Raw genomic sequence first — 23,090 nt, 5'->3', positions numbered from 1 at the left:
ACAAACTCTGGAGTTTCTGTTTAAAGCATAAGACACAAACCCCAATCTGTTTTAGTAGGTTGGACTACTATAATCTTTCACAACATTAAAAGTCGTTTGTTTGTACCTCGTCAAATGTTTGAGTGGCAGTTTAATTTATGTGTTTGCAAATGTGCCTTTTGACTAATTTTTTTGTGCAATGTTTATTGCTAGAATGTAAAATCAGATGAATCAGGGTTTTAATAATGTTCGATACATTCATGATACATTACTCTGTTTTGTACCACATTCATAAAGAGTGCTGTTTAAAACACTACGGAAGATTAGAAAAACACTTCATGGTCAAAAAATTGCTGTTTCATTTTTATGTGTTTGTTCTTGGCTATGTAGAAGTGTCTTATAACAGTGTCCCAGAGAGAAAAAGATAATGTTACTGTAACGTGAACCTGTGTGTGTGTGTGTGTGTGTGTGTGTGTGTGTGTGTGTGTAAGTGTGCACAGTTTTGTTTGTGTGCCTTAGAGAGACTGAAGCACTGTTATTTGTTCAACACTGTTTCTCACACCCATTTTAGTGTCAGTTCATGTTTTCCTCTTGATTTTCCTGAGGGATTATTTGTCTTTGGGGTGTAATGTCATTGATACGGAGGGAACGAGATGAGAGGCATGGGGATCCATCTGAAAAGCTTTATTCAAAGACATGGTCAACACAGGCAAGGGTCGGACAATGGAAAACAAGTACATTGAGGGCAAGACCAAAGAGTAGTCAGGTAAACGGCATGTGTCGATACAAAGAGCAAGGCAAACAGATAATTCACAGACAATAGTCCAGGCGAGGTACAAACTAAGTCTGAGAAGGCAATACAAAGGGTAATCCGGGGCAGGTAGCAAACAGACAAAACGAGGAGACAGGCTAAAATACAAAGCTAGGGTAAACAGGCTAGATAAAGGCGAGGCATAGAACAAGACTAGGAACTAGGCAAAACTCGGAATGACTCCATAACATTGCTATCACTGACACAGTGATACACGCAAACAATACTCATCCCTGAACCGTGGTTAGAGCCTGGTATTAAAGGTGCGTGTGACTGGCTGCAGGTGAGGGTGTAATCAGTGCAATGGAACATGGGAAATGTAGTCCAGGATGATGTGAAACAGTCTGTGTAGCGTGAGCATCAATATACTAGGAAGGCGAGCTCTGGTGGCAAGCAGATGGAAGACCACATAACTTGTGCAGGTTAAAAAGTTCATGTTCTACCTGCAGATCAATTATAGAAACACATCAGAGAGGTTCTGATATATTTAAAAAGAGGTTTATAGAGTAGTAAAGGTGTCAGCTTTCAAAGAAATGCAGAATGTATTCTAACTACAACATGTTTTTCTGTAAGAGTTTGCTTCTCATATAAATGTTGCCATCTGTGGGATAACCATATTCCCATGTGGTCAAATTAAGTGAAACTAAAAATATGGAGGTTTTGTGGTTCACAAACACACACGCACACACAGTTTTTGATGTTTGTTTAGGATGAATGTGGCCCGGTGTGTGCATGTGTGCAAATGTCCTCACTTCTATTGTGAAATACATTGTCAGCCCATTAGTGAAACATTTGACTGATCCTCACTAGTTAGAAAGGCTCATAAATCAGCCAAAAAATGTTGTTGATGTGAATCCAGTGTTCTGCACGTTTGTATGATCGGTAGGTTTAGGGGTTGGTTAGCTTACAGAAAATATCATTAACCTGGTAGAACATCAACGGACGTCTATATATGTCACAATGATTGATTTGGTTTATGTGGACACAAACCTGTATGATGACATGGGTATGTCAGGCGCGACAAAGTGAAGGTGGTTTATGAGGACATTTCCTGTGTCCCTCTATTTTAAATGGCTTGAACACATACCAAATGTAGTTATTTTTTAAATATCTAAAAATGCAGTAAGTTTTGTGTAAGGGGTAGGGTTAGTGTAGGCGGATAGAACAGTATAAGAACTATTATGCCTATGGAAAGTCCCTTTAATTAGTTTGAACTCACGTACTGCTCAAACAGGATGTGTGCTTTCAGCAAATCGTCAGGCTTCGGCTCCGGTTAGACTGGAATAAGGTCACCTTGTGGGTTATGCAGGCATTTGAGGGAACGTTGCACTTTATAGTCAAAAAGGGAAATATTCTTTATGCTTGAATATAATGAAGCATAAAAGCAAATAAATAATAAATGGTAAGCCATACATAAAATAAATCAATAGAAAGAAGAATGTTAGGGTGTGGTGGAAATAACTAATGAGCCAATAAGTGCTCCTTTGCTGCCATCTACTGGTTACAGTAGTCATTTCCAGTCTTTTTTTGAGGTCATCACATTAAAAAAAAAATTAAGTCCTTCTATTATTCAATTATTAAATATTTCCTTTCATGATGTGTGTAATTTAACCATATAAATGTAAACAATCTGCAAAGTTGTAAAGCCGAAAGTGTGCAATAAAGTCGTCTCCTAAAAGAAAGAAAAACAAGTTGTCAGGAATTCAAATCCCTCTTTATGCAAATGTGTTATTCATTTGCATACCTTCTGCACTATGTCAGGAATTACTGACCCAGGCATGGACTACAGCATTCTATTTTATAATGTGTGGCAAGAATCTTGGGGGATTCTTCATTAAGAAAGGTGTCTGATGCAAAAAAAGTTGGTGGCTTCTGGGAAGTCGTGGCCTAATGGTTAGAGAGTCGGACTCCCAATCGAAAGGTTGTGAGTTCGAGTCCCGGGCCGGCAGGAATTGTGGGTGGGGGGAGTGCATGTACAGTTCTCTCTCCACCTTCAATACCACGACTTAGGTGCCCTTGAGCAAGGCATCGAACCCCCAACTGTTCCCCGGGTGCCGCAGCATAAATGATGAACACTGCTCCGGGTGTGTGCTCACAGTGTGTGTGTGTGTGTGTGTGTTCACTGCTCTGTGTGTGTGCACTTCGGATGGGTTAAATGCAGAGCACAAATTCTGAGTATGGGTCACCATACTTGGCTGAATGTCACTTCACTTTACATGGCACAGCACAAGATTTAATTAATGTGCAAAGCAGTGAAGGTACACTGCTTCTGGGTGACTTTCTCTGAAATGGGACTGCTCCACTCATGACTGCAGCACCATCATATGCTTGTACAACACTCATAAGTTTTATGAGTCAGTTTTATGTTCTCAGTGTCTGCTCTATTTGATTCTCCCCTCAGGAGTAACTATAGGCGGAGCATGTGTAAGGCTAGGGACGGCTTAGCCTTCCTCTGGCTACATATGGAAACTTGGGGCCAAAAAAGTGCCCCTGCACAAACAAATATAATCTATTACGTCTGTTGCTAACAGAGTGAATATGAATAGACGGTGTCGAATGGGGCGTAAAATAAAATCTTCTTTGTTGCGCCATATTAAATTTTAGGCGTTTTACAGTGTTGTGCATTTTAACCAATCACACACAATTCTGTTGAGTTTAGGAATGCAATGGCAAAAAAGAAGTGTTCAGATGAGTCCTGCGCTTTGTTGTTTATGATGAGTTTCAGCGAGATGTATGTACAAAGTAAGAGATTCATTTCACAGTTTATACAGCTTTAGTGATTATAACGATATTTTGGTTTTTTGAAAAAATCAGCCAAAACACTAACTATAAGATTAACTTGAATCTTGAGAGTGCTTAAACTCATGATAGATCAATGTTAGCGATAATCTCACCCTCTATATATAATTTATTTGATGTTTGAATAATCGTGAAAAGGAAAAATTATATAATTATAAATTTCTGACGTTATTATTAAATTGTAATCTCGTTAAATACAAATTATACCCCATTAAAAAAATATAATGTATTAGTGAATTGAATTACCCTACATGACACCCAAGCCTGGTTCTTGCCTAAAAAGACGTGTTTATGATGTTTAATACACAGTGGCAACCAGTCTGGGTTGGCACAGAAATCTTCATTATTTCAATATAAAAATACGTTTGATTATAATGTACTGGACTGTTTTAGTGCCTAAAACACAACAATTAATTTCTGTTTAACTGTAATTGAGATATTTGTAAATTAGATCAAGTAATACTGGGTGACTATGACAATTTTTGTATTATTCCTCACCTCCAGGTATTTTAATAAAGGGGCTCACTATAGCTTTATTGTTTATTCAGCTTCTAGAAACTCCCCAATGCTTGCTCTCCAACATTGCATACTTCTGGATTAGGCATGCGTAGTGATACAAATCTGAAAAAGGCCGAAGTCAACAGTCATAAATGCCAGAATATAAAATAAGTTATTTTATGCATTTAAATGTTTTCATTTTTGCATATTTTATAGTATACAAGTACACTGTGCTCACATTTATTTGAGCATTAAATTACAAAATAAAAAATACATATCATCTTGTGCCTTATATGGCAATCTCGAATTGCAGAATATATTTTAATACATGCATTTGAGAGACGTTCTTGTGTGCTGGGTACATGCAGTTTGCATTTTTTTTTGCATTGTTTTAATCGCCTTTTTGGTGACTTCATGATGACAGAACGAGGTATGTAGCCAGTGTTGTGCATGAACGCGTTCAATGAATGACGTTCACTGAACGAGTTCATATTTTCGCCGAACGCTGAAAGAATCACTTTTCATACAATGAACGTGAACTAGAGCGGCGCTCACTCTGGCAGGAATGAACAGCACGTGCAGTTCACGTTCACGCTCATTTGAAAAGTCAGGTTTTACCAGGGCTTAATTTGAGCCGGAACATGTTCCGTCACCTCCGACATTGGATCCGGCACCTCCTGTGTCACTAAAATTAATTGCCTAAATGAAAAAAAAATTACTGTTTGTGTAGTGTTCAATGTTTGTGACGCATGACTTGCGCGCTTGTTGTACTAGTTGAGATTGCTGTTAGCCTCGATCGTTTCACCGTTTGGGGAGTCGTGGCCTAATGGTTAGAGAGTCGGACTCCCAATCGAAAGGTTGTGAGTTCGAGTCCCGGGCCGGCAGGAATTGTGGGTGGGGGGAGTGCATGTACAGTTCTCTCTCCACTCTCAATACCATGACTTAGGTGCCCTTGAGCAAGGCATCGAACCCCCAACTGTTCCCCGGGCGCCGCAGCATAAATGGCTGCCCACTGCTCCGGGTGTGTGCTCACAGTGTGTGTGTGTTCACTGCTCTGTGTGTGTGCACTTTGGATGGGTTAAATGCAGAGCACAAATTCTGAGTATGGGTCACCATACTTGGCTGAATGTCACTTCACTTTCACTTTCACTTTCACGCAGGGGAAAAATGTCAAAAAGACAGGAAAGTTTGCTTAACATTTTCAAATACGCTGGACAGTCAGATCCCAAACAAGCAAAAATCGTTTCCGCTGATCAAAAAGGAGACCACGGTGGACACAGTAGCCTAGTATCGATATCTCGTTATTTCGACATAATAAGGGGACATTCTAATCTGCATTAAGCCACATTAAACGTTCTTATAATGGTTTTCTATGGGAGGAAAATGCTTAACCGTTCATTTTATGGGCTCATCTGATATTTTGTACATAGCATAGCCTATTTGTTAGGATTTTAGTATCATAATGATTAGGCTAATAAATGCACGCACAATTATCCGTGAACTTGATTTGAACAAATGCCTTTCAACTTGTGTGTGCAAAATTCAGAATAAACTAATGTGCAGAAATTTGTACAAATAGAGAGTAGGCTATGTAGGCATACTATACTGTTGTAGCCATTAAAAAAAGCGCTTTTCACATTTGTTAAAATATCATAATGTTATTTTTTTTCCATTTATGTTGATTTATGAAAAGTGAACAGCACGACCGAGTAAGATAGGATGCGCAATATGAGACATGGAGCGGGTCAGACATGATTTTGACCGTTGAAGTTGTTATAGAAAGCCTTTCTTTAAAGTGAATTTCGTTTTGTATAAATTGTATCTTAATTTTAATCAACTTTTCATCAACCAATTGCCTGTATTTAATGAATAGGCCGACGAAACAAATATAACGGAGGTGCCCGCGCGCTCACTTGCATTGCACGTGAACTAGAGCACATCCTAACTTAACGAAACTCAGTGTATGCCTCACACAGACATGACAAATACATCAAATACACAAAGCTTGAAATGTATAAATAATTGTCTCTTTGTTTATTGGTACAATAATTTTGATTAGTTTTGTAGTGGCAGTGATTTGCAGCTGGTAATGGATGGTAAAGAGGTTCTATTGAGTAAGATAGTGGCCTATCTTAAAAAGAATTTAACAAATGAACGTGAACTAGTTCGTTTTTAGATATGTGAACTTAGTTAGTTTAAAAAAAAAAGAACTATGAACATGAACTAGTTCATTATCATCTGTGTGAACTGAACTTTGAGCTAGTTCTTTTTAAGTATGAACTGGCACAACACTGTATGTAGCCTATGCTCAAAGTTTCTTGTGCAGGTTATTTATGATGAAGTGATATGGAGCGTGCGCCACATATCTGCGTACTGTTGAAGAGTGTACACTGTGACCACAGTGAAACGGCTGATGGGACAGGGAGTGTTGTGCCGTCCGCCGCGGGCCGTCCATGCCGAGAGACGTGGGAACAGGAGCGAGGCTGGTGGAGTGATTGGGAAATGAGCGACACCTGCTCGACCCACCAGTCTCGAGTCCCACAGAGGAGATGGAAGGATATAAAACAGGAGCGACGGAAGGATATAAAACAGGAGCGACGACAGTAGAGGACCAGGCCTGGATTTATTTTGTGTTTTGGTTTTGTCTGTGTCAAATCAAATCAAAATGACTTTAATATTCAAAATAAACACAAAACAGCGCGCAGTCGTCTGTGAGGGGCTGCCGCGCTGTTTTGTGTTTATTTTGAATATTAAAGTCATTGTGATTGTCCGCCGTTTCCCGCCTCCTTCTTCCCGATGATCATGAAGTTTGTACTGCGTTACACATTTCTTGTTTTTAGTGGGGTGGCCACCCTTTCATTAGTAGTGGCCACCCTGTTAATGCATTTGGCTGCTTTTAGCCTTACCCTGGAGTTGGTTCACCCTGTGCCTATGAGAGTGTAAGCCTGGAGTCGGACCGTCTGGACTGAGGGACGACTTCTCTCTAATGCCGCGTTGCCACCGTAGGAACTTTACCCAGGAACTGGGGACTTTGGCCTGGTACTCGGTGTGTTTCCACCGCAGGAACCAGGAACTAAAAGTTCCAGGTAAAAGAATGCCCCTCAGAAAGTCCCTGCTGGCGAGGTGGTACTTTTTCAAAGTTCCGGAACTTTCGGGGGCGGGACTTAGACGCTAAACATCCTGATTGGTTGAGTTCATGCAGCATTGTGATTTCAAACACCATTTATTCGGATCATTTTCAAAATATTACTGTTATTGTGTCATGAAATGTAATTTTAAAAGTATTTCAAGCGAGAATGTAGTTGTTTAAAACTAAAATCTGTGGTTTATTTATAAAGACAGGTCCTATTTAAAAATGTGTTGTTTCGCCGATCTCAGAGACGGTGTGATCATCTATCCGCCGAGAAGCAGCCTCACCTCGGCTAGACCTTCTGATGTGTGCCGCTGGATCTGATGTCTCTTTAGTGGTTAAACATTACATATAATTCGTTTTTGGGTAAATCTAACAGGTTATCTTTGGTCTGTATTCAATTTATCTACATGTTAAAATGAAAATAAAAAGGCAAATTTATGTAATATTTCGTTTCATTGTAATGGCTGTATATATACACATATCCCTGAAGTCAAGTCTGCTTTATTGTCAATTTCCACATGTACAGTACATACATACAGAGAATTGAAATTGCGTTACTCAAATTAACATTAAAGCCTAAAAATCTAGATCAAATATAAAATGTACATACAACTATACAATAAGGGAATGCAAAAAAAAAAAAGGCATATAATAAAATTAAAAATAAAGTTAAATAAAGCAGCGCAAGGCAAATGACAGATATAATGCAAATCAATGAAGTGAACAACAGTGCAGATAAAGATTTTTAGTGCAAAAAAATCCCTTATTAAAAATACCTTATTAAGTCTGATTAATGTGACAAGTGACAAAGGGCTCAAGAGCAGTTATTTTATTTAACTGACTGATGAGGTAGTGAAATGACGTCAGTTCCATGCTGAATGAGGTAGTGAGCAGACCAATGATGCACAAAGTGACTAGTGCATGCCATCATATAATTAGTGTGTGTGTGTGGGGGGGGGGGGGGGGGGGGTTCATAGTTCAGTGCCTGGGGTAGAAGAGGGAAGGGGGGCAAGATCGGGAGGGAGTTCAGCTTCCTGACAGCCTGATGGATGAAGCTGTCCTTCAGTCTGCTGGTCCTGGCCTGGAGACTCCGCAGTCTTCTCCCTGATGGCAGCAGACTGAAGAAGCTGTGTGATGGGTGAGTGGGATCACCTGTGAAGCAGAGGGCTTTGCGAGTGAGACGGGTTCCATAAATGTCCTGGAGGGAGGGGAGAGAGACACCAATGATCTTCTCAGCTGCTCTCACTATGCGTTGCAGAGTCTTTCTGCAGGATGCGTTGCAGGTGCCATACCACACAGTGATGCAGCTCGTCAGGATGCTCTCGATGGTGCCTCTGTAGAAGGTGTACATGATGGGGGCCGGGGCTCTGGCTCTCCTCAGTTTGCGGAGGAAGTAGAGACGCTGTTGTGATTTCTTGGCCAGTGCTGCTGTGTTTTCAGTCCAGGCGAGGTCCTCTGTGATGTGCACACCCAGGAACTTGATGCTGCTCACTCTCTCCACAGTCGCACCGTTGATGGTCAGAGGAACGTGCTGAGTGTGTGCTCTCCTGAATTAACATTTGAACACTCTTGAATACTCTCCTTTATAAGTAACGGTGCCATCGGAGACGCACCACACCTAGCAGTTCACACCTCACCATCACACTCCCTCCACTTAGTTCCACTCAGAATTGCCAATAGTATAATATTCTACATTAATGCAAGTAATATTTACAGTCATGTTTGGTGTCATTAGAATTGTCTCAGGGCGACTGGTAAAATGTTCTCAAACTTACAAAAGTAGAGTAAAAGATAATACAGATCCTAAGAGTTAAGAGATATTTTGATTACCGTAATGGGAGTCCCCTTATCCAGGGTCCTCCATGTAAATTACCTTCTGTTCCCTTTGAGGTGTAAACTACCCTGGTCTGGGACCTGACTTAATCAAATTCCAATTGTTAGTTTCTGTCTCCTCTCGGGGGATGTTTGTCTTGGTCTGAGGTATTTGAAGGATTGCAGCAAAAGGATCAGGGCAATTCTGTAGCCAGAAAGCCCGTAGTGTGTTGTGTGTCTCTTCACTTCATACTATGTATTTTCCTCTTAGATGATCTTTGAGAATTTTATGTTTTATATTGATAGAATTTGATATGTTTGAATTGGATATGTAATTGGCAGAATACATTTATCTGACTGATAATAAATTGTTACATTTGATTTTATTTTGTTTTACTCTGTAATTATTGACTCTAGTAGACTACGTTGTATCCTTGTTAGAGACATGAGCACCCGAATGAATGAGTTCATATAAAATAAAGAGTTTAACTAGAATAATCAGATGTCAGAAGAATGCTAATTAGAAACAGACATTCAGCCAATCTGCATTCCAACCTAAATTCGAGGTCATAATAAAATGGAGTCAGATTAAATAATACAATGGAGTCAGATTAGATACTAAAATGGAGTCAGATTTGAGTTTAACCTAAATTGAATGACTCTACAGTACACATTGAAAAGACAGAACACGCAGGAAACCTTTTAGCCAGCCCCGGATTCCTTCTTTGGACCGTGTGCCTGGACGTTACAGGAGTAATGTAACGCACACATACTCCCAGTTGTTCAGTGTGCCTGAGAACTAACAAGAAATATAATATCACGATTGAAAATCTATGGCGCAATGATGTTACAAAGCACCTGAAAATATCCTTATTGGAAGTTACCTAGCTGGGACTATTTTCAGGTGCAGCGTAATACCATTGCTTCTGCTGCTCCCATGGTACTGCAGCAAAGTTCCTTGATTATAATGCCGGGATGAGAATGTAGTTCCTAGTCATAGGAAAAATCGCAACTTTTCATTTTCCGTCGGTCTTAGTACACAGTGTAACTACAGAAGAGTCAAGTTTTAAACAGGAAAAATATAGAAACTCTTTTGTCATTTATGAGCGAGATGCTAACGGCCTAATCAGATTCAATGATCTATGCTAAGCTAAGTCAAGTCACCTTTATTTATATAGCGCTTTAAACCAAAATACATTGCGTCAAAGCAACTGAACAACATTCATTAGGGAAACAGAATGTCAATAATGCAAAATGATAGTTAAAGGCAGTTCATCATTGGATTCAGTTATGTCATCTCTGTTCAGTTAAATAATGTCTGTGCATTTATTTGCAATCAAGTCAACGATATCGCTGTAGATGAAGTGTAAAGCTAAGCTAAAAGTGCTACCACCAGACCCAGATATCGGCTAACTGGATTAGAGCTTAGATTCTCTGCCCGAGCTCTGGCCAGGCCGGGCTGGGCCGATATTTCCCGCCACCGTCCTCGGGCCGGGTCGGGCCCTTGATAAAGCACGTCACGTGTCATGTGCAGCGTCTCGTCCACTCGCAGTCTCGCATGCGTGACGCATCACACCTGCTGTGCTTGCTGTGCTATTCAGTAGAATAAGTGCAACATGGAGCTTGAAGAAGCAAAGAAAAAAATTAAAACAGGAGAATTAACTTTGAGCAAGTTTGGAGGAAAATCGGAGGTATGGAAACATTTTAAACTAGTCGTGGGGAGTGACAACATATGTGTTGGCTTTGTCTCGTGCATTAAATGCGCAGCTCCCCCGTAGTCTACATGATCTAGCACAGCAGCATCTGCGTTAAAAAAAAAAAAATCTGCTTTTAATTCCCTAAATTAACTGTAGGGAATTTGGAAAATGAGCCTATTTTCAAAAAAAGTGAAGTTTTCCTTTAAGTGTTTGCTGGTGTTTCACTTCCTTTTTTGTCTGTGCATTTATTTGCAATCAAGTCAACGATATCGCTGTAGATGAAGTGACCCCAACTAAGCAAGCCAGAGGCGACAGCGGCAAGGAACCGAAACTCCATCGGTGACAGAATGGAGAAAAAAACCTTGGGAGAAACCAGGCTCAGTTGGGGGGGCAGTTCTCCTCTGACCAGACGAAACCAGTAGTTCAATTCCAGGCTGCAGCAAAGTCAGATTGTGCAGAAGAATCATCTGTTTCCTGTGGTCTTGTCCTGGTGCTCCTCTGTGACAAGGTCTTTACAGGGGATCTGTATCTGGGGCTCTAGTTGTCCTGGTCTCCGCTGTCTTTCAGGGATGTAGAGGTCCTTTCTAGGTGCTGATCCAGCATCTGGTCTGGATACGTACTGGATCCGGGTGACTGCAGTGACCCTCTGATCTGGACACAGACTGGATCTGGTGGCTACGGTGACCTCGGAACAAGAGAGAAACAGACTAATATTAGCGTAGATGCCATTCTTCTAATGATGTAGCAAGTACATCGGGTGTTATGGGAAGTGTACCCGGTTCTGGTTTAACTTTTTTTTTTTTTTTTGTGTGAAATATGTTTATTAATTTTTAAACATTACAAAACGAAATTTGAATCAAACAAAAAAACGAGAGAAAAAAAGGTTAAATCAATCAAATAATAAAATAAAAAATAATAATATGGCTTACCACAATAAATCAGTTTAAGAAATAAATGAAATAGAGAATGGTATAATCATACAAACAATATATCTTACATATTTTTCGCACCAATGTGCCACACATTTAAACCTCATTAAACAAACCCTCTAATAAGAACAGAGGATATATCTAAGCCCATATATATCAGAAATGTGTCCCACCTTCTATAAAAAAAGGACATCTTTATTATAAGATGCACAGGTTAGATAATCTAATGAAACGTATTCCAATATAACCCTGTGCCATAGTGACCTGGAAGAGGCTTTATCAACTAACCAGTTCAAGAGAATACATTTACATTTCTTTTTTTTTAATAAAAAACGTTTTGTTGAGAATTTAGCTGCATCAAAAATACAGTATGTGGGCACAGAGAAGCAAACAAATGGAATAATAAATATACAATTTGCATGTTCAGGAGAATTGAGGTGCTCTGTAGTGTGAAAATAGAAACAACCTTGTCAATTGCTCAGTGCAAAGACATACACTAAGTAGACATCAAAAACGTGTCTTTTACCGCCGCACGTACCGCCGTGGCGGCAGTATAAAGTGCATTTGCAGCCTTTGACCGCTGAGTGGCGCTTTAACCACAAGTTATCAAACAAGCGCATCAAAGCACATTTTCACTAATAGACGTCAGTTTTGCCTCGCTGATGTGTTACATTTGACTGCTTCAGTCAGGGAAAATGAAAGAAAAACACTGTAGTTAAAATATTTAATATATTTAATATTCAGAGATTAAAGTTTGGTATTTATTAAGTTATGTGCATTTCTTAGAACGAATTCAAGCAGGATAAATGTCAAGCCTGTGCCTGAGTCTGTGCTTATATTTTCTAAGCTACATGGTATTAAACCATATTTTAGAATGGACACATTTAAAAGGTGTGCAGTATTATTTATATTATATTAAATATGTGTTATATTATTCAAAAGAAATTGTGGTTTACTTTGCTTCGTAGCCTATTTTGGGGGGGTAGGCTACATGGATTAATATGCAAAATGTCAATATTTTCATCTATATTTTAAATATAAATATATTTTTTCCTTTAATAAAACAACATGCATTTTTGTTATTCGATACCTGTCCTTTATTTTGACATAACTTATTGGGAAAAAGACATTTGTCTGTAAACTGATTAAGAAATTGTTGCATGTTTAAATGTGAAGCACTGTATAATGTCGTTCCCATTATTTAGGCCTAATTTGCCTAAAACGAGAAATGAATAAAATTAAACCGGCACGATTAAATCTTTGAAACTCTAATTAATTAATAAAACGTCCTAACGATTAAACTAAAGTGCTCTCATTATAATCAACAACATTCACACGGTGTAAAAAAAGCTTTAGTAATTGAAAACTAAAGTGATTTTAAAGGGAGCCTTCTTTACTTGCTTTTAAAGTAGGGTAATATCATTTTTTTTTTCTTATAGAACTTATTTGTAAATAGAGCAGTCACTGTCTGTGTCTACACCGGACGCGAGAGTTGTCATCTGTGCCCCACAGCGAAAGTGTGTCTAAACTTGATGACATCACACTATAGTGTCAAATCATCTGAACACAGTGTCAGAACATTTCATCATAAACAGAACGAGCATCAGTTCACTGATGGGGATCGAATCCAGTGCATCCATCACTGGGTTCTGCTGTCTTTTGTTGGATCGTTCCACTTGTGTCCGGTGTAGACCTGGCATGCGTTTTTTATTGTTTTATTTTACTGCTTGTTTTAATGTTTTTATTAAATATCTGTATTGACTGCATGGTCATATTATCGAATTATTTACTGCCATGATGCGACCTACAAAAGTAAAGCTTGGCGAGTCAATGAACGAGCATCACTCCGTGAATAAAGTAGTTCAGTATGTTTGAAATGTTATGTTCATAAAGCATATAAAATAATAATAATAAAAAAAATAACAGGAGAGTTTCAAAGTGGCTTAAGCTATTTTGTGTAAACTTTTTTCCCTATAGCCTATCACATTCCAAACTAATGACATTGTAAGCATTACATCTTTAATTGCTGCTTTCTGCTGTGAAAATTTTGTTTGTGATGAAAATAACAGTATATTTTTGTCAGTTATTTTATCTAAACAGATCGATTAACTTCAAGATTTCAAAATCAGATAGCATGCTGATAATGTAATGCACTGTAAGATTATATTTGTTTGAACGCATTATTGCAAAAGCGATTGAGTGTGAATCTGTTTAAATCATGCTTTAACCCGAAAATAATCAGTAAAAGAAACAGACAAACTCTTAACATCCCCCTCGACTCTTGCAGTCAACCTTCTGATCAAGCTAAATATGTTTATATGCAGTTATATGGCTGTTGGCATGAATTGTACTCTTGATGGAGCTCTTGGAGCGAGTGAAAACCACAACGCTCATATTCAAGTGTTTGTGCAAAAATTATTAATGTGCATTAATGACAGGGAGGCGCCGTCTCATCACTTAATTTTAATTTTTACATGATAATGAATGTATAATTTTTTTAATTAACATAATATCGTGGTGTCTCACATACATTAAAAATATATCTACAGAAAGCTTGAAATGTTTTTAGACGAAAAGGAATAGTGTAATGTGTGAATGTTGCATTTCTCTCGTCGGAGAGAGCCAGCACTGTTAATATAACCAAAACAACAGTCGTATATAAACCGGTTCAGCAAGTGAAAGCCTCATGAGACACTGTCCATATGAAAGAGCAATTCACACCTTTATCTCGACCCCCACAATCCATGAATAACCCAAAACCCAACCCCCTCCAGCTGAACAGAATTCGGTCTTTGTTTTGGCTCTGAGGAACGGTGTGTTACTGGGCTGAAACATGCCTGCACTCAGCAGCAGTACTCTTTGTATTCATAATTTTATTATTTTCACAAGACCACAATGATAATAACAAATCATCAATTAATAATTAATCATTATTTTACGAAAATCATTGTTATTTGTGATCGTGAATGTTCGCGGCAGGCTTTAAGACCAAGCGGAATCCTCTGTTCCAGCCTCACAGCGGCGGAACTCGTGCTCAGTCTGCTTCACTGTCTGCGGTTTGACTTTACTGAATCAGATTGAGTCGAATACAACTTATTGATCATGAGACCAACATTTAGCAAGCAGGAACACATTCATTCTACCTGAAGGAAGGCATATTTCATTGAGCTAATGCTGTTAAACAGAGAGAGAGAGAGAGAGAAACTAGTCTAGGGCTATTCTTAAACTTAGAGCTCATTATATTGAAGTACAAATCCAAACACCAGAAACTTTATGCATTTTATTTATTCACATGCAGTATGGTTGAAATAATATTTAGGTTCCGTTGTTTAAAAAGAATTGCTTTACTGGCTGATGTTTCATAAACCTTCAGTTGTTATGCTCTAAAATCCATGCCTTTATTAATTTCACAGTATTTTTACCACCTAAATGACTAATCTTTAAAGTAACAATTCTATAATGGTCAAAATTACTCAGGCCAATGGTATTTTTTAATGACATTATTTTATTATTATTATTTTTTATTTTTAATAATTGTAGCCTACATAAATAGGTAAAGCAAAACAAAAATTCGGATTGTCCCTTATTTTTCCCCTTGTTTTCTTAAAGAATAAACACGTATTTTTTACAAGAATAAACATGTTAACATATTAATTAATAAAAAATAATTTAAGCAATTAAAACCTTTTTTTAAACTTGAATTTAAATACTATTAAACTAACTTTAAATTCTCAAGGAGTTTATAAGTAAAAAAAAAAAGTTCTAAATGAACTTGTGTTAACAATATAATTAGAACTAACAATATAATTCGATTTTTTAAAATGAACAATTCCTGTATAAAATGGGACAGCAACCTTTATATCAGTGGTTCTCAACCTTTTTTTCCAGCGGGCCGCACTATGGTCTAAGTGCAAGTCTACGCATATAATTTACATATTACGTCAGCAATACAAGCCAACCTGATTTATAATAATATAGCCTAACTATTATGATATATAATCTATCACATTTATTGAAATAAACAATTCTACTCCCCATAAATAAAACACCTGATGCTGTCGGGACCAATTTTGTGAGATTCAGATTGAAAGGAATAACACAAAGAAGTTGCGATTGTAACGCCTGTGTTATACTTTCCGCATGAGCAATCCGGACGCAGACTTCTTCAATTTATACTTCTGAATGCGCAGGCTGATGGTCCGCTCTGCAATTGCCCAGAATTATTGCACATCTGACTGTCTTTATGTTCTTTTATTGACGGATTGCACAGGTTCGAGTAGCAATGAGCTTCTTCACTCTGCCTGCACATGTGCAATTTTGCTTTTGAAGCCTACTGACCACGCGCACCTGTCCGCGCGGTCGTCTGCTCATGAGCCTCGGCACAACACTCTCCAATGACGATTTTTACGTCACGCCTACCTAACGGTCCATAGCGGACTCGCGGACGCCGAAGGTTTGACAGAGGCTTTAAGATGCAGGCTTCCATGACCTGACGCGCAACATTTCAGAAAGTGTGCATTCACAAATGTAGCCTGTTTTGATCCAAATATGGAAAGCACATTTGAATTTAATAATATGAGGTTCTCTCCAGAGATATTTTGCCACATTTCTTCAATTAAGGATTGTATATGGTGCATAGTGTATGGTGTTTCTATTTATCTGAACTTCTTCAAGTGAGTTGCGCGACAAAAAAACGAAAATCCAGCACTTCTCCTTCAATACTGATACTGCGACTATTCACAGTTTGTACATGTTCATTCGCTGGCATTTTTTGAATTTCTTTTTTTTCTCCCTTAAAAAACAAATGTGTCCATTCTGATGCGCAATTTTACCTTAACCCTTTCATGCATGAATTATGATAATCTCAGTTAGGATTTTTTTCCTATGTGTTTTTATTGCTCTTAGGGCATGAAAAACAAGAATTGATTTTTATTTTATTTTTTTACAAATTTTTCAAAGACATCTTCAGATGTCCACTTGATTGGACAGCATGCGGTTGGTTTAAACTGAAGATATACTGTATTAAATATAAGACAATAATCAAACAGATAAAGTATGTGAATTTAACAAACTAATCAATGCAATTATATCAAATAATGTGAAAACTATAAAATATATGCAAAAAATATAAATGCAAAATATTGCAATGGCTTCATACAACTTCATACAAGTTGCACTTCGCGTATCTATGATATCAGAACATGAGGAGGTGATTCCATCAGAATTTTCTACAGCCTGTCAAGCTACAACTGTGGAAACCACTCAGATGCTCCCTCCAGTGCACCAGAGTATGGAGATTTACCCTTATTAGCTGATAATTATGATTATGTTCAAGATGGACATGCACATTTCTATCATAGCCCTCCTCTGAGAAAACCTAGCGATACGTTTTTTCAATCTCATCTGAAATGATCAGTGTTGGGGGTAACGCATTACAAGTAACATGCATAACCCATTCAGATTACTTTTTTGATGTTACAAGTAAAGTAATGTGTTACAAGTAACATGCATTACCTAATCAGATTACTTTTTGATCTAACAAGTAATTAACTACAAGTAATGTGCATTACCTAATCAGATTACTTTTTGATGTAACGAGTAAAGAAACGCATTACAATAACGCACATTACATAATCAGATTACTTTTTGATGTTATGAGAAAGGAAACGCATTAAAAGTAACATGCATTACGTAATCAGATTACTTTTTGATCTAACAAGTAAAGTAATGCATTACAAGTGTCATACATTATGTAATCACATGACTTTTTTCGATGTCAATGAAAATTACATTCTAATAATACAAATACATTTATTTACAGTATAAAAAGTCAATGTATATTAAGTTTTTAAGTTTTAAATTTTTTAAAAACAATACTCACATTATAATTATGAATTGTAGCTGAAATATAGCCATTGCATGCATGACGTACACTACAGTGGACATGTGATTAATCAGAGTTTTCTCTCAATCTAAAATCAAAACTTGGAAAATTTTACTGTGATATGACTCATTAGATATTGCTTTATGCTGCAATATTTTTTTTTACCTACAAGAGTCTCCTAGGATAGAAGGAATGGGTGGATATTCTGGAGCAACTTGAAATGTCTGACTGACCCTTGGCCATCTTGGTTTGGAGGGGGAAAAATCGAAACACAAAGGCTTGCCTTTTGGTTGCAATTTATTGGATGATGCACCAGGGTCCAATGAAGAGATTGATGTGCAACTTTGCCATAAAAACCCGTGCAAATTCAAGAAAATGCTTTTTTTAATAGCTGTCCACTGTAGTGACCACTATGCGTGAAAGGGTTAAAGGCAATTTACCTAATGGCTGTTGATGACTATTTGAATTGAATTCTGCCAAAGTGCGCGCTTGTATGTGTTCGTTAAATGCTTATGCCAGTGCTCATGTCTGAAAATAATATATGAAGAAAAGAAAAATCACATAAAAACATTAGGATATAGCTTATATTTCATTAGTAGCATAATTTTTTAATTGATGTAAACAATAACATTTTTAGGGATGCACCGATACCACTTTTTTGGAGTACGAGTACTTGCATTTCAGTACTCGCCGATACCGATACCGATACCGAGTACTTAATAAAAAAAACATGATTCCAATTTACAGGTAACAGCTTTAGTCATATAAATTTAACAAAAAAACAAGGGACTAGTTTGGAATTAAGAACATTTATTTAAAACAAAAAGCATGTTGTATGCAAAATATTACAGAATAAATAATTATAAAAAAAAATTAAACAGTGACAGTGCAACTCAAGTATTTTTTTCAGTTTGTTGTAAACTCTGCCGCTTTGGACAACACAAGGGGCATTAATAAACATCTTTGGTATTTAGTGCACAATATTTGAATAAACTAACAACATCCACCAACATAGAACTGCGGCAGTGAGGTAGGTATTAACATCAAGTCTAAGACGACTCACTTAATGGAGCCTATTTAGAAAAAGTGAGTGGCAGGTTTTTTTTTAAAGAAAAGTAGCTTTTCTGCATTATCAGCAGTCAGCCTGTTTCTGTTTTCATCTATAATGTGTGACACTGAGCTAAAAAGCCTTTCACTTTCCACACTGCTACATGGGGCTGAGAGGTATTTCTGGGCCATTTTAGCCAAAGTGGGGAACCTAATTTTGTTGACATCCCAGTACTTCAGAGGACTGTCTTCACGAGGGCTTGGGGCCTCTCCGAGGTATGTGTCGAGCTCAATGGCAGCACCTGCTGCCAGCGGCTGTGCTGCCTGGGGCTGCTCCTTAGCGATTTCTTCAAATACAGTGTCCAGACTGCTGCTAGTGCTGGCCTGGGCCTTGAGGAACAGTTTAGCAGGAGGTTCTGCAGCTTCTGCCCGACTCTCCTCTGCCTCAGCTCTGGATATCATCTGCAGCTCCTGCTTCAGGTGCAGCTTGGCCTCCAGAGCAGTGTTGTTGGAGAAGAAGCGATCTTTATACCTGAACAAAATTCATGAATGTGAAGTGACATTCAGCCAAGTATGGTGACCCATACTCAGAATTTGTGCTCTGCATTTAACCCATCCGAAATGCACACACACAGAGCAGTGAACACACACACACACACACACACTGTGAGCACACACCCAGAGCAGTGGGCAGCCATTTATGCTGCGGCGCCCGGGGAGCAGTTGGGGGTTCGATGCCTTGCTCAAGGGCACCTAAGTCGTGGTATTGAAGGTGGAGAGAGAACTGTACATGCACTCCCCCCACCCACAATTCCTGCCAGCCCGGGACTCGAACTCACAACCTTTCGATTGGGAGTCCGACTCTCTAACCATTAGGCCACGACTTCCCACATCAATGTATTGATATGTGGAAAAATAGGACAGATTTTAGTTTTAGCTTTTTAAATTTTAGCATTAGCTTTAGTCATAAATGCCAGCCATTTGGCTTTCTGGTAGTAATAAGGGAAATATATTTCATATTATATATATTGCATACATTTTTATTTGTGTATTTTAGTTGTATTTTTTTATTGTGTATTTAGTACAAAAATATAATATAATATTTCAGATGGAAATTAATCTTACATTTAGTACTGTAGTTCATCATAATACCACACAGACTTTACCTTGGGTCAAGTATGGTGGAGATGAAGTACAGTGGATTGGTCTCGACGTCACTGAAGCGCTTCTTGACAGCTTCCAGTAAGATTGCTTTCATTGTCTCTGTTTAGAAGTCTCACTAGCACAGTCACAGCTGGGATGACATCAGAGGCTAGTGCGTTGTAGCTGCTCACTTTTTTAGTTAGTTCCTCAAAGGGGGCGAGGATGGCAACAGTCTTCTCCATAAGAGCCCATTGGTGAGCGGTGAGATAGCCAGGGAGTTCATGCTCGGACACATACACCCCCAGCACTCGCTTTTGCTCAATGAGGGACTGGAGCATGTAATACGTGCTGTTCCAGCGTGTCTGTACGTCCTGCTGCAGTCTCTTTATTGGCTGGTTGAGCTGTCCCTGAATGTCCTCGAGGCGGGAGTAGGCTAAGGCGGAATGTTTAAAATGCCCAACTATTTTCCGCCCCACTGCTATAGCATCAGCTATGCTCCTCTGTGCTAATAAGTCGTCGTGAACAGCCAGTTGGAGCGTGTGCGCGACACACGGCAGACTTGGGAGCCCTGCGTCATTCATGGCTTTAATCATGTTTTTGGCATTGTCACGAAGCACAACATGTACTGATGTTTTAGGTATACCCCATGTCTGGAGCATTTCCTCAAACACATGCGCTATAGCCTGGCTGGTGTGCGAGCCGCGGAATTGTTTCGCATGTAATATGGCTCGTTGCGGCGTGAAACTCTCGTCTATCCACTGGGAAGTTAGGCTAATTAGCGACACGGGGCTAACACTGCTTGTCCAAATATCCGTGGTCAAACTAAACGCAGAGGAGGCTTGCAGTAGGCTGTGGATATGTTTTTTCACGGAGTCGTGTAGTTTAGGCAGCTCTGTGTCAGTCATGTAGCGGCGGCTTGGGACATCATATCTGGGCTTCAAAACATGGAGGAGGCGCAGGAATCCCACATTTTCTACCTCCGAGAATGGCTGGTCACTCAATGCAATGTACTCGATAATTGCCTGTGTTATTTTCACAGCACGTGGATTGTCTCTGGACATTTTCTCTCGTCTTGCAAGAGTTTGCTGCAGCGTGGGTTGTGTTGGTTTAGAAGCGTGGGTGAACTCTTTGTACTCATTGTCGTGTTGGGATTTTAGGTGCTTGATTAAATTACTTGTGTTAAATGCGCTACCTTTTGAGCCTCCTCTGGACAATTTCGTTGAGCACAATTTGCAGTCCGCCTTTGTTTTGTCGTCTTCATTCCCTTTGAAATAGTTCCACACGGCTGACATGTTGTCTCGCCTAGCCTTCTCCCCGCTCTGAGCTGCAGCCGGGGCGGGGCCTGGGGGCGGGCACTCGGCGCCTTTGATTAACCCCTTACACGCCGCTCAAACATAGACATTTCTCAGACCGTGGTATCGGTCCCCGGTATCTGGGGACTTTTAACGAGTACGAGTACTTTAGAAAATGTGGTATCGAGGCCGATACCAGATACCGGTATCGGTGCATCCCTAAAAATTTTACAAACTGATAAAGTTTTTTGTTGTTGTTTTGTCACGGGTTGAGAACCACTGCTTTATATCAAAAAATTTTAAATCGTCCACAGCTGAGCATCGCGGGAGGCTGATCTGCGCCAGAGCGCGTGAAGTGAATGTAATGAACAAAGTCATTTTCAGATGCAATGAAAAAAAAAAAAAAAAAAAAAAAAAACCTGGATAACCTAGATTAGTCCCAGGCTCTGTTCTGAAGTAAAATAATTATAATTACTGTTAACCAAGAGTCACAAATTTTAACGGATTAATCGCCTATTTGCTGAATGTTTTCTTTATTTTTTATTTTTTAAACATGCTAAAAAACGTTTGTCAGAGGAAGAAAATATATGAGTCGTGTATAGGTTTCATTTTAACGGATCAGTCACCTATTTTCGTTTGCTGCATGTTTTTTTTAAACACGCTAAAAGATAAATCCGTTTGTGAGAGGAAAAAAATAGGCTATAAGAAAATATTTTACAACAAATCCTTTAAATTTAACACATTTATCATAACAAAACAATAATTAAAAATATATAATTCTAATGGATAAATATAATTGCAGTATATAATAATATAGGTTTAGTAATAAAACAAAAAATAATAACAATTTAAAGCTAAGCATAAGGTAAGCTTGGGCTCTCAATCGGGAGAAATCAAACGTTTCCATATTTGTGATGTTGCCCATTTGAAGCTTAACTATTATTCATGAGGTAAAAAGGCTGTGTGCATTTCAGTGCAGTTCAAAATCATAATTAACAATGTCAAAGTGCTCACGCCAAATGTCTGGTGAACGACTGTTTCCAGTGAATATGTGCGCGAGGCACCAGCACGATCAAACAGCTGAAACAAATAATACTTAGTTTTTGGTCACACATAAGGCATAATTCAAAAATGCAAAGTGTTGGTAGATTGAAAAATCAAGAATAATAACAGAGTTAATACTAATTATTGCTAAATGCTGGACCGTTCCCATTTCGCTCTGCATATGGAACCTGAAGATTTTTTTAAACCAAGAATGAACCGAATTGAAAATGAAATTAAAACATTTAGCTTATATATATATATATATATATATATATATATATATAAAATCTTATATTTATTTACTGTTTAATAAAAATAGCATGCATATGATCCTTTGTGTTAAGGTCTTCTTTTAATTTTTGTTTAGTAGACTGTAGCCTAAGACTATCCTACATTTTTTAAAATTAAAAAACTGTACAAAAATTTCTTTTTTTTTTAAATGTTACAATGTTATATCATAATGTTATTGTTGTTTTACTTACTGCTATCTCATTTTATAATTACATTCATTTCGCAATCCGTCCCTTTGTGCCACTTGGCGGTAGTTTCGCGAATGATTTCAACACGCGACTGAATTACAGTTACCACGCGCGGCGGTAAGGCCTAGATAGGCTGGCCACCTACTGTAAGTAATGAGAAACATTTCTATGTTGTTTTTCATACGTGTAAAGCCCCTTCCGCACTGTGATTCAGGAAAATAAATGTGACACGGCAATGGTTCCTGGGTCGCTAAGTTTTGCTCCTTTCACACTGCCAATGATTTCCCGGAATATGTGCGTGCGTTCACACTCAACCCTTAAAGGTCTGTAATGGCACGTCACATCAGGATGTAGTGTGTAATGTACAAGTAGAAAACGGTAGGCACGTTAACTTTACCTTAAGCTGGCTGTTCGGAGCCCTAACTCTCTGCTGGATTACAGTTTGAACATATTTTTTTGTCGCGAATGTTGATCTGCCTTCAAAACACCTTATAAAAGAGTCGCACGATAACATGTGTCATCACTACGACACCTCTTGTACGG

The sequence above is a fragment of the Carassius carassius genome, chromosome 1 (genome assembly GCF_963082965.1).
Source record: "Carassius carassius chromosome 1, fCarCar2.1, whole genome shotgun sequence".
Classification (NCBI taxonomy): domain Eukaryota; kingdom Metazoa; phylum Chordata; class Actinopteri; order Cypriniformes; family Cyprinidae; genus Carassius; species Carassius carassius.
Note: the sequence above shows the minus strand (reverse complement) of the source record.